General features: G+C 37.7%; 1 pseudogene; it reads right to left on the bottom strand.

The window, feature by feature from the left end:
* Positions 1–257: 257 nt before the first annotated feature.
* On the bottom strand, positions 258–6,469 carry LOC140519366 (26S proteasome regulatory subunit 4 pseudogene; annotated as a pseudogene).
* Between the last annotated feature and the right edge of the window lie 6,772 nt (positions 6,470–13,241).

The following is a 13,241-nucleotide window of genomic DNA, read 5'->3' as shown; positions in this document are numbered from 1 at the left end:
AAGAGTTGTTAATTTCAGTCCTTCATCACCATTTTTTTCTTTCTGAGAGTATCTTATTATGCAATATAATGTAGCACAGAGAACAAAAAAAAAATCTAATATAGTTTAATGAGTACCCCACACATCATATCTGAGTAAGATACATAACATGTGTTGGTGATAGAGGCCAACTGGAGTATGTATTTTTAAATTCACCCAGCATTGTTTTTTCAGGAGGTCTGGAAAAATTTTAACAACTTTTATGAAGACATCATGGTTCATTTAGAGATATAGTCCCCCTGGGTGTCTTTTAATTTCTTATAAAGTATATATTTTCTTCGATTTTTTTTAACATCTTCATTTATTACTTTCATTTTATGTTCTTTTAGGGCCATCAGACCAGCTTCTTTACAAATTTCCTTGATAACTGCCCCAGACAAACCATTTTTAGCCATGATCAAACCATCTAAAGCTACATCATCTGCTAAAGTCATTTCGTACTCTATGAATCTGAAAGATGTCCTCTTAAGTATTTTTAGCTTAAGAGGATATTTAGTCTTCTAGAGTCATCCTGGTCTGAATAGTGCGGGATCCAAAGTTTCTATGTGGGGGCCATAATCACTTTCACATCTCTTCTAGAGTCAAATCCATCCAATTGGTTCAACAATTCCAACATTGTGTGCTGCATTTCTCTTTTCCCCCCTGTATTTGAGTCATGCCTTTTGTCCCTACAGCATCAACTTAATCAATGAAGACAATTGATAGAATATGTTCCTCAGCTACTTGGAACAATTAAAAAAAAGTCTGGATCCTCTCCTAATTATTTCTGTCTAAGCTCAGAATAACAACAACATAAAAAAACTCTGAGGAAAATTTAGCTATAAGGTTTGACTACCAAGGTTTTTCTTGTGCAAGATGCCATATAGAATGAGTCCTTCGGGTAGCTTAATTTCCATCTCCTTATAATAGCGTGAATAAGGGAAAACTCCATAGATTTCCCTATTTTTTTAAGTCATTTATCCAATCCATCGATATTGGCATATGTTTCCTGTGGAGCTTTCTCTACTTTCTTCACTGTAATGAAGGGATCCAATCAGAAACTCCTCTCATAGCACGAATCTTATGGTTGAGTAAGACAGAAAAGCTTGGTTCTAATGGATCTTTGTCTACAAAAAATACTGACTTCATACTCTGATCCCATCAAAGTCAACCCAATGGCATGACTGTCATTAATGATGGCCTCTAAGTTTCTTATAGACTTATTCACTGACCTTTGACCTTTTAGAATATAATTTCCTTCAAACTTCCACTCAGGTGCCTATTGCTGCAAGTCTTTCCTTATTCTCCTGATTTTTAGTGTTCTCTTCTTTTTTTTTTTAATTTTATTTTTTTATTATTTTTTAATTTTTTTTTTTAGTGTTTAACAATCACTGCCATACAACTGAGATTTTATCTCCTCCACACCTACCCCCCACTACCCCCCTCCCTCCCCATGCCTGCACACAATTCTGTATAGGTTCTACACATACTTTCCTATTGAGTACATTTTCACTATAGTCATGCTATGTAGTCGGACTAAAATAAATGGAAGAAATCATATAACAAATCAAAACATGATACACAAAAACATACACATACACAAACATGATCTGCTACATTCTGCGAATGACTTCCATATTTCTTTCTCTGAGTGTGGAAGGCATTTTGCCTTTGAAAACCACCATTGGGATTTTTTTTTTTTGGCATTTCTAGTAGAAATTTTATTTTATTTTATTTTATTTTTTTAAATTAAATTTATTTATTTAACTTTTAACATTCATTTTCACAAAATTTTGGGTTACAAATTTTCTCCCCTTTTATCCCCTCCCCCCCCAAACACCAAGCATTCTAATTGCCCCTATGACCAATCTGCTCTCTCTTTTATCATCCCTTTCTGCCCTTGTCTCCGTCTTCTCTTTTGTCCTGTAGGGCCAGATAGCTTTCTATACCCCTTTACCTGTATTTCTTATTTCCTAGTGGCAAGAACATTACTCGACAGTTGATCCTAACACTTTGAGTTTCAACTTCTTTACCTCCCTCCCTCTCCACCCCTTCCCTTTGGAAGGCAAGCAATTCAATATAGGCCAAATCTGTGTAGTTTTGCAAATGACTTCCATAATAGTTGTGTTGTATAGGACTAACTATATTTCCCTCCATCCTATCCTGTCCCCCATTACTTCTATTCTCTTTTGATCCTATCCCTCCCCTGAGTGTCGACCTCGAATTGCACTCTCCTCCCCATGCCCTCCCTTCTATCATCCCCCCCACCCTGCTTGTCCCCTTATCCCCCACTTTCCTGTATTGTGAGATAGGTTTTCCTACCAAAATGAGTGTTCATTTTATTCTTTCCTTTAGTGGAATGTGATGAGAGTAGACTTCATGTTTTTCTCTCACCTCCCCTCTTTATCGTTCCACTAATGAGTCTTTTGCTTGCCTCTTTTATGAGAGAAAATTTGCCCCATTCAATTTCTCCCTTTCTCCTCCCAATATATTTCTCTCTCACTGCTTGATTTCATTTTTTTTAAGATATGATCCCATCCTCTTCAATTCACTCTGTGCACTCTGTCTCTATGTATGTGTGCATGTGTGCATGTGTGTGTGTGTAATCCCACCCAGTACCCAGATACTGAAATGTTTCAAGAGTTACAAATATTGTCTTTCCATATAGGAATGTAAACAGTTCAGCTTTAGTAAGTCCCTTATGACTTCTCTTTGCTGTTCACCTTTTCATGGTTCTCTTCATTCTTGTGTTTGAAAGTCAAATTTTCTTTTCAGCTCTGGTCTTTTCATCAAGAATGCTTGAAAATCCTCTATTTCATTGAAAGACCAATTTTTCCCCTGAAGTATTATACTCAGTTTTGCTGGGTAGGTGATTCTTGGTTTTAGTCCTAGTTCCTTTGACTTCTGGAATGTCCTATTCCATGCCCTTCGATCCCTTAATGTAGAAGCTGCTAGATTTTGTGTTATCCTGATTGTATTTCCACAATACTTGAATTGTTTCTTTCTAGCAGCTTGCAATATTTTCTCCTTGACCTGGGAACTCTGGAATTTGGCCACAATGTTCCTAGGAGTTTCTCTTTTTGGATCTCTTTCAGGCGGTGTTCTGTGGATTCCTTGAATATTTATTTTGCCCTCTGGTTCTAGAATCTCAGGGCAGTTTTCCTTGATAATTTCATGAAAGATGATGTCTAGGCTCTTCTTTTGATCATGGCTTTCAGGTAGTCCCATAATTTTTAAATTGTCTCTCCTGGATCTATTTTCCAGGTCTATTGTTTTTCCAATGAGATATTTCACATTATCTTCCATTTTTCTATTCTTCTCTCTTTGTTCTGTGATTTCTTGGTTTTGCATAAAGTCCTTAGCCTCCATCTGTGCCATTCTAATTTTGAAAGAACTATTTTCTTCAGTGAGCTTTTGAATCTCCTTTTCCATTTGGCTAATTCTGCTTTTGAAAGCATTCTTCTCCTCATTGGCTTTTTGAACCTCTTTTGCCAATTGAGTTAGGCTAGTTTTCAAGGTGTTAATTTCTTCAACATTTTTTTGGGTCTCCTTTAGCAGGGAGCTGATCTGCTATTCATGCTTTGACTTCATGTCTCTCATTTCTCTTCCCAGCTTTTCCTCTACCTCTCTAACTTGATTTTCAAAATTCTTTTTGAGCTCTTCCATGGCCTGAGCCCATTGGGTGGGCTGGGACACAGAAGCCTTGATTTCTGTGTCTTTGCCTGATGGTAAGCATTGTTCTTCCTCATCAGAAAGGAAGGGAGGAAATGCCTGTTCACCAAGAAAGTATCCTTCTATAGTCTTATTTCTTTTCCCTTTTCTGGGCATTCTCCCCAGCCAGTGACTTGACCTCTGAATATTCTCCTCACACCCACCTCTCTTCCTGATCCTCCCAGCCAGCATTTGGGGTCTGAGATTCAAATGCTTCTTCCAGCCTTAGGGCTTTTGGCGGGGGCAGGGCTGCTATTCAGTGCGAGATTAAGTTCAGGTGGTCAGGTAGGGGCAGGGCCGCCTCTCAGGCTCAGTTCCCTCAGGGGATTTATGCACAGACCTTCCACAATGGATCCCGGCTCCTGCCCCCTTGGGGAGCCCCTGTCTGCAGCCGCCTCTCAGCTCCCAGGGTGGGGGGGCCTGAGTTATGGGGGCACCCCACTCCCCTCTCAACCTGCCAAAGAGACTCTCTCACCTACCCCCGTCACCTGTGGGTGGAGGGACTTGTGTGGCCACTGGAGATCCCGTCCCTGAAGCCTGCTCAGATCTGTATCTCTCCATGCAGCAGCCGTGGCAGGTCTGGGCTGGGCTCCGCGTCTGCAGCGTGATGGACCTTTTGCGAGAGGTTTGCAGGTCCCTCTGTGGGTGGAGGGACCCGCGTGGCCGCTGGAGATCCCGTCCCTGAAGCCTGCTCGGATCGTTTCCTCTCGGTGCCGCGGCCACGGAAGGGCTGCACTCAGCTCCCAGTCCCAGCGCCCAGTCCGCAGCGCGAAGGACCCCCTGCGAGAGGTTTGCAGGTCTCTCTGGAACAGAAATCTCCCTCGCTCCAATATTCCATGGCCTCTGGGTGCAGAATTCGCTGTGAGTTACTTCCCTGTAGCCGTTCTATGGGTTGTGGGTTTGGAGCTATGTGTATGTGCATCTTTCTACTCCGCCATCTTGGCTCTGCCCCCGTTCTCTTCTTTTTAAAATTACCTTGCACTTATCAGTTTAACTGCTGTACCCCTCCCTCATATGGAAGCTCCTTGAGGGCACTGGTGGCTTTTTTTTTTGTCTTTGTATTCTCAGCATGTAGTATAATGTTTTCCACATAGTCTATACTATGAAATTGCTTGGAGAATTGAATGGAATTGCAGTTTAGTAGCTTAATCAATGTCAGAGCTAGAACAAATCTTAGGTATTTTCTAGCACAACCTCTTCATTTACAGATGTGAAAGTTGTTGCTCAGATAGATGAAGTGACATGTCCAACATCACATATTTAGTAGTGGATCAGAAACAATCAATAATCAGTTTGTAAGGGGCACCTATGTGCCAAAAACTGTGCTAGGCCCTGGGGATATATAGATAAAAAAAGAAATATTCCCTATCCTCAAGGAGTTTACATTTTATCTGGAATATAATAAGAACTCCAGAAATCAGTGCTTTTCCCACAACTTCATTCTGTCTACACCTTATCCTCTATTAGCTGTCTTGAATTTCAGAGACTTTAATGACATGTGGAAGTATGAAAAAATGAAGGTGATATTATGAAAGTAGGAGAAGGAAGGAGACATATTTAGGTATATAGGGTATCCAAAGGGGAGAAAGAAATAGGATGGGAAAATACTCAACTAAAGTAGCAAAATGGGAAGCCACTAGGGAAAGGAATGTAAGATAGAACTTCCTAAATTTCTTAATTCCCATTGTCTTTTTCCTTTAGAATAAGTTTAATTCCTTTCCTCCTCCCTAAGTCATCAAATCAGAACTTGGTACTTTGTTTTATTAAAAGTCATTGTTACTTCAAATGTTACAATTTGAAACTGTTACCAAATCAGTTAACAATTTTGAAAACACAGGGACTCTTGATAATTTTCTGTTGTTGTTTTAATTAGCAATGATTCCTATTAATATGTGACACCTAATCTGGAGTACTTCCCCAACTCATACTCACACTTGGAACCCCATTGGGTGGTGGTTACTTCTGGTTCTAGGTATAAGTAACCTTGTGGGTTTACATTCTAACTTGATAGCTTATGAGTCCCCATTGGTGTTCTTCCCATTAACAATCTCTCCAGTGGGCACAATTTATTCTTCATAAAGGCATCTATTAAAACGGTATTGTAAGAGCACAACTGCTTCACATAAATGAGGTACACTCTCCTACAAATAAATAGCATTAATAGAGTAAATACAAACCTAAACTATGTTGTAATGAGACCTACATGTAGGGCACATGTGTGGGAAATGAAACTCACAAATAACTGCAGGAAATGGATTTCCTTTTTCTTTTTGTGAAGTTCTCTTAAAACTTTCTCTTAGCTGCGATGTTTGCTGGGTGAGTGGCTATGGGGTCACATTTCTCGAGTTGCTTTCTTCCTCAGGTCTGGGTGTCTCTTTCTGTCTGGAATGTTCATCTCTACTCCATGTAATATTTCTGCTATGTATGATATTTTCTATTTGTCCAGTAACTGCTCCCTTTCAAAGCTATATGGCCAGAAGGAAAAGGGAAAGAGAGATATCCTTTCTCTCTGCAGAGGACTTCTTTACAAGCAACTCTTGCCTTTCCGTCTCTCAGACTTTTGAACTGAATTACTGACATTCATCTGTAGTTTAGCATATAGCTTAGCTTAGCTTCTAGAGTCATGGTCAATTTGTTTGCTCAGGAAACCTCACCATTCCCCTCTTGAGCCAATTAAAGAGGCATCGGAACCTCACAAAAAAAGGATCAGGGTAGACTCATCCTTACCTCCTGAATACATTCTGGGTCTTCCATGTCAATGTCAAATTAGATGAGGAGAGGAGACCCCAAAGCACTTTCCTCAAAATAATGCAATGAGGAATGTAGGTAGTACAAGCATAATTAACTCCATTTTCCAGATCAGGAAAATTAAGTCTTAGTGGGTCTCAGACTTGCCCAAATGCAGAAAGCAAGTAAATGACAAAACTGAGATTCAAATCCACTTGATATACACTTGTTGAAGCAGTGTTGCTTTTCAACCAAAGTGGGACTAAACTAGCATTAGTTTAACAAATGTTTCTGGAGCAGAGGTCCTTTGGAACCAAAATTAAGAAGAGTTCAAAAGTTGCTCAGATAATTTCACCAACCTGAAGGGACTGTGGGATGAGTGGTATTGGCTCAAGGAAGGACACCTTCAGTCTTCCAACTCACAACCAAAAACATGGAAAAAACCCACTTGTAAATGGAGGGAAGATAAATAGCCATTCAAGAGGGCTGTTTTTTGAGTGCGATTTGGAAGCAGAGTCAAAAACACAAAGTTTATCCACAGCAAACCTTGTTGTCAGCTAAATAAACTTGAATCTATTTTCATTCTTATAACTTATTCTCCAGAAACTATGTGCACATTCTAAAATGCAGCATTGTAGTAATATTTTGTGGAGTTGGTACATAGATATCTTCCTCAAAGCTGGTGCAGCAGTGGACTACAGCATGCCTGTAAGACAGAAACCTACATGAAGACAGTAACACCTATAAGGACCATCTGGTTTCCTCCAAGTGCTCTCAGAAGAATGAGAATTAACCATTTCAGTAAGAAGAGTAACTAAACTCCCATTTATTAAGTGCTATACTATACATTCTAATGAAGAAAATAAGGAAGTAGATACATAAGGACACATAAGTGGATTTAAGGAATAAGAATGATTCATTCCTTCCTCCCCTGCCCTTTCCTGTCCCCCATCAGTGCTATTCTGGCAAAGGATTGGATTCCTGTCCTGAAAGCAAGTGGGATGGATCTTTGCCCTCCATGATTTTCCTTTTCTCTTTTCCTAATTCATGTATGGTCTGCTTAAATAAAAAAAAAAAAACCTCCAGGAAAGGAGATTACAAGAACTTCCTCAGTAACCTTCTAAATCTATTTCAGTGCTTAATAACTATCATGTGAGAACTTTTCCTTAGAATGAACTTAAATCCTTCCTGCTGCAATTTAATCCCATTTCATCTGTTTGTCTATTCTGCCAAGATCAAGCAGCTGTTGGCCATCTTCTAAAGAGTAGTCCTTCATATAGCTGAAAATATACACCCCCTTAGACAAAAGAACATTCCTAATGATTTGATAACTTGATCAGGTAATAAAAATGTCCCATATGATTTTTATCAATAATCATCCTTAACTGTTCTTTATATAGTTCCATTGTCCCTTGCCTCAACCCCCCCAAAACATGGAAGATATTATAGTACAATGATGCAGAGAAGATAGAAGGAGACTAGGATATGCCTTTGAGTGTCTTACAATCAAGCTGATTTGTATGTCCCTGTAGTATGCACATATCATTTAAACTTGTGTTTTTCCATGTTGACTTAAAAAAATAGATGCTAAAAATTATCTTTTCTAATATTACCAAAATGAATTTGAATGACTACCTTGAGGTAGTATCTTCTCAGTCCTATGGACTATGCTCCCTGCTGCTGATTACTTAAAAGGAGAGAGTCAACTAAGGAAATTTAAAAGTTTTCTGACTGTATGGAGATATGGAATATTTTTTTAAATGCCTCATTAAAGAAAAAAATAATTAAAGTGTTGCCCAAGAAAAAATTTTCAGAGTATTACCTAAGAAAAGTTTTGTCTGAAACTGTGGACTTCCTATAAAGGAAAAAAAATTGAGGCAACTCCTCTCTTTTAATTATTATAGAGTTCTCCATTAATGGAACATATACAGGAGTATCATTACAATAAGCTATGAGCTTTTGTCGATAGGGGAAGTTTTCCCTTGTGCAGTTTCCATGTGAATTTAAGAAATGAAAATGACTAGTTAAACAGAATTGAAATTTTAACAGTCTGAAGTTCAGTCTACATTACAAAAATTCTTTGAACAGTTCAACTGCATTCTCACAGAGCAACTAGAGAATTCATTTGTCCCTAAAGAATTTGGTATTGAGAATGGGCCTGTAAAAATAATCTCCTTCTGGAATATTTCCCAAAGCCAGCATAACTTGGTGTTATACATAGAGAGAAAGAACAGAGAGAAAAAGAGAAGAAGTAACTAGCTAATTCAGGCATGGATTTTAATGTTTCTTGGCACTGAAACAGTCTATTCTAAAAAGATATTTCATCAAAACATTTGTTTCAAATCTGTTTGGGGGCCCTATCAAAGGGAAGGAAAATATCCTAATAAAACTTTGAAGTAGTAGCTAATAAAGACAATAATTTGGATAGGAATTGCCAGTATTTATCACCATATGTAATTTCCACTCTGGGGAGTTCCCTATACAGATGAAATCACAAATACCTACCCATTTCTAAATAAGTTTTTCCCTGAGTTGTTCTTTATCCCATAATTGGCTGTCAATGGGCCATATGCAATTGTCAAATGAAAATATATCATTGGTTCAAGTCATTCTTCATCTGCTTTTATCAAAGATTTTCAAAATTAATTGTATCAGTCAGCTAATTAGTTACCAAATAAAAATGAAATTGGATCCCTGAGTGTAAGGAGCTTACATTCTATAGAGGAGAAACAGCATATATGTTTATGAATAAATGCTAAATATACACCAATTAAATACAAAGTTACTTGGGAAGGGATATGTAGCTGGGTGTATTAAGAAAGGCTTGCTGCACAAGGTGGTTCTTAGAAGAAACTTTCAGAGAAGATAAAGTTTCTAAGAGGCAGGAGTGGTGTGGAAAACTCTTGGCTTTGCAAAGGAACAGAGACTGGAAATGGAATAATGTATATGAAAGTAAAGCAATAATAAGCTGTCCATTTTAGCTAGAATATAATGTATAAAAGAGGACTGAGTAGTAATAAGGTTTGGAAGGCAGAGGGGAGCCAGATTGTGAAGGGTTTTAATTGTCAAACACAAAAGTTGCATTTTATCTTGTAGGTAATAAGAAAGCCACTGGAGCTTTATAAATAGGGGGAATAACATTATCAGACTCACAGATTAAGAGTATCACTTGGGAGCTGTTTGGAAGATGGACTAGAGGAAAAAGATTTGAGGAAAGGAGCCTAATTAGGAGTCAGTTTCAATAATCCAGGCCACGGGTCCTTAACAGACTTCAACCAGGGTGCTGATCATGGGAGTGAAGAGATGGGTTTGAGAAATGTTATGGATATAGAATAGACAAGACTCGGCAATTAAATGGATATGGAAATTGTGACTGGTAAGATGATGATGTCCTAAATAAAAATAAGGAAGTTGGGAAGAGAGTTTTGGGTTTTTTGGGAAGAATAATGAATTCTGTTTTATATTTCAATCAAAAACTTTTATTATATGCAATGTGCCAGCCATTGTGCTAGGTGCTGGGGATACAAAGAATTAAAGAATCCCTGGGATGACTTAAAACATACAGTTGGAAATTTGAGTAGGCATCTGGTGATATAGATCTATAGCTCCACAGAGAAATTTGGGCTAGATACATAGATATGGGAGTCATAGCCATAGAAATAATAATTGAACCTAGTGGAGTTGATGTTATCATCAGCATTGTCATCATTATAGAAAGTAGAGAGTATTGATGGTTCATCTTCATCCTTCTGTACACCCTCACCCTATCCGACACCAACTCCTCCTTAGGGATTTGGTTGCTAAAGGAAGGAGAGGTTAGAAATGATAGAAGGAGGGGATGACAAGAAGAAGTAAAGATTGTGGGGATTTTGAGGGGGAGAGGAAAGATTTGAATGTTTTTTAGCCAAATGTACAGTCTATCTTATCTTTAATGAGTCTAGGAGAATTGATTATAAGTGATTATCTTAAATACTCTTACTGCCCGAATCTATAAGCGAGTGAAAAGGAAAGAGGGAAATGTTTTGTTCTAATTAAGAATCTAAGTTTTAATTTTGAGTCTTCAGTGGAAACTTTGTAAAGGAATGTCTATAAATTCATTGCTCTGGTTAATGTCACCAAGCAAGCTGAGAATCTCCCCCTTCAGAGGGATGCAAAGTCAACTTAAGGGGCTAGCCGTGCTCACATTCTTAATATTACATGATAGAAAGGCTTGTATTTTGTCTCAGTAATGGGTAGGCCTTTGCAGAAGGTACTTCTGGAGTATTGTCCTTAGATGGCATATATTTTGAGAATTTTCCAGTCCTGGAGATAGATTTGAGTTGAAAAGTCAGCATTCTTACCAGATTCATGTATAACCAGAGATAATTTAGGATGATTGGTTAGATTTAAGTTCAATTTAGGTCTAACTCATAACTATAGTACAAAAGAAAGGCAACTGGCCCAGAAAGAAATTCAGTCCATAATTTGGGTCTCATTAGTATAGAATTAGAGGAATTTTATGTATATGTCAATTGTGCAGAGACAAGGTTGGAAAAAAATAAAAGCATTATTCCTGAGCGTTAGGATATGTATTTGAAAAGTTTTATTGATGCCTATTGGTCTGTACTCCACAATCATTTCCCAATATTTCCTTCTCCCCCACATCACTGAATTCTCCTCTGTAATAAAAGAAAGCAGTTAAGCAAAACCCACCTTTAAAAGAAGTTTTATAATACAGTTTATTGTGACTGTATGTGCTTTGTGGCATTTTGGCTTTGCACCTTATGCTCAGCAGGAAACTTTCAGGATGCCAAGACCAACAAGATGTCAAATTGTCAGTTTACCAGTAAAGCACACCCCTTGCTTTGGCTTTTCTTCTGACTCTCACTTAAGTTGGAATTATTTTAAACTGTTTCATTATCCTTCTTTTATTTTTCTCTCTTTTCTCTTCCTTTTTCCTTTCTCATCCCTTTCTATTCTCAGTTCCTATATTAAGCTTCCAACACACCTGGCCCAGTGACAATTTTTCAAGTGAGATTAGGGCATGTAAAAGTTACCTAAGTTACTATGCTTGAACCTTCATCATTCAGAAATTGACCTAGTCATTCAAAATTTTACATTCTATACTCTAAATGAAAGCATAGCCAACAAATGATTCAATCAAACAAATAATAATCAACAAGCAAGCATACAGATGGCATAATGGGGAGATACAAAAATGTTCGTCTTTTTCTTTCTTAATCTTTGCCTTGTTATAAAATAACTGTCAGTGATTTTTTTTCCCCAAGCAAATTTTTCTGAAAACATTTGGGCTGTCCTAACAGTCCAAATATTTTTATAAATGTTTCCATAAGGCAACTACAGAAGGCCTGATTGATAGGAAAGCTGGCAGGATCAGTGTGAGAAGTAGGCAGCTGATTTAGAGGACTTTTTGGGATATATTCATACATCTTACTGACCTAAGGACTAAATTCTGTTACGTTGTAATGATTGAAAAGAGTATGTCCTCTCACTTGTTTTTAAAAAAATGATGTTAAAAATATGCTTCGTTTTGAAATCATGGACAGGGATGTTAGGATGCTACCAGTACTTGTTTTCCTAAGCCTATTTCTTAGTTGGGGACTGCTTGCCAAAGTAGATATTGACCAAATATCTGTAAGCATAGTTTGTAAAAGTTTTTTTCAGAATTATTAAGCATATATATATATATAAAGCTTTTGGCCATGACTGGTTTGTGCTAGAGAGATGAACTGGATGTTAAAAAAAGAAAAGCTTCATCCCTCTTTCCAAATCATCTCTCACTTAAGCTTGCATATTGTTTTTCCTTTTCCATATTCTCTTATGTTGAGAAGCAAATAAAGAGAAAACAGACTGCTGTCCACTATTTTAATTCTTCTTTGAAGTAGAAATCATGCCTCCAGGGACATCTTTGAGTGAGAAGGATTTTGTCCTTGCCAGTGCACACCAAGAAACAAACTTTGTCTAAACTGGATGAGGTAGAGAGGCACCAGTTAAGAGTCAGTTTTCTAACCTCACAGAGTTAGCTACCTGTGCTGCTTTATTGCCATATTTCATCTGTGTCCTCTGGGCTAGCTGGGTACAGGAGGTTGTGGAATTTACCCTACTATAATTCAAATCCCGTGTAAGAACAATGTGAGCTAGAGCTGCAATAATGCTCCAACCCTTCCTTTCTTTGAAAAGGAAAGGAAATTTTTAAGCAAACACTTCCTCTTAATAACTCTTAAAAAAACTTTATAGGACTGAATGAAAATACTAAAGGAAGTAAAAAAAAAAGCTTCCATCTAAATTTGAGATAAATTGACCAACACCTAATTTTGTCACTGCTCTTTAAAGAGATGGTAACCTCAAAAAGAAGAGGGTTTTTTGTTTGTTTTGTTTTCTAGGGTAAAGCTTGCTTCAGCAAGAGCGGAAAAAATGAAAAGCCACAGACAGAAGTTTCAGAGAGTTCAAGCTCAATTTGATAGGAAGAATAAATCGTTAGAATAAATTCTAACAACTTGAGGTGTACTTTTGGGGGCTAGTCTTCTCCTTTTAAAGATTAAGGCAACTTCACTTTTGTGAAAGGAGATGCATCAGAAGGTAATGGGGTCATTATTAGTGGAGATTCTCAAGTGGACGCTAGGATCACTGGTTAAGGAAGTTGTTGACAGAATTTCTGTTGGGGATTCAGATACTTCCACAATACATCTCCTTTTCAATTGGTTAGTTATTGTTCTAATTTTTAAGAACATTTTTTCTTGTGAAATTTTCGTTATTATTACTCAAACAGCCCAAGTTGTTATAGT

The sequence above is a fragment of the Notamacropus eugenii genome, chromosome 1, assembly GCF_028372415.1.
Source record: "Notamacropus eugenii isolate mMacEug1 chromosome 1, mMacEug1.pri_v2, whole genome shotgun sequence".
Classification (NCBI taxonomy): Eukaryota; Metazoa; Chordata; class Mammalia; order Diprotodontia; family Macropodidae; genus Notamacropus; species Notamacropus eugenii.
This window is presented reverse-complemented; position numbering and strand designations above follow the sequence as displayed.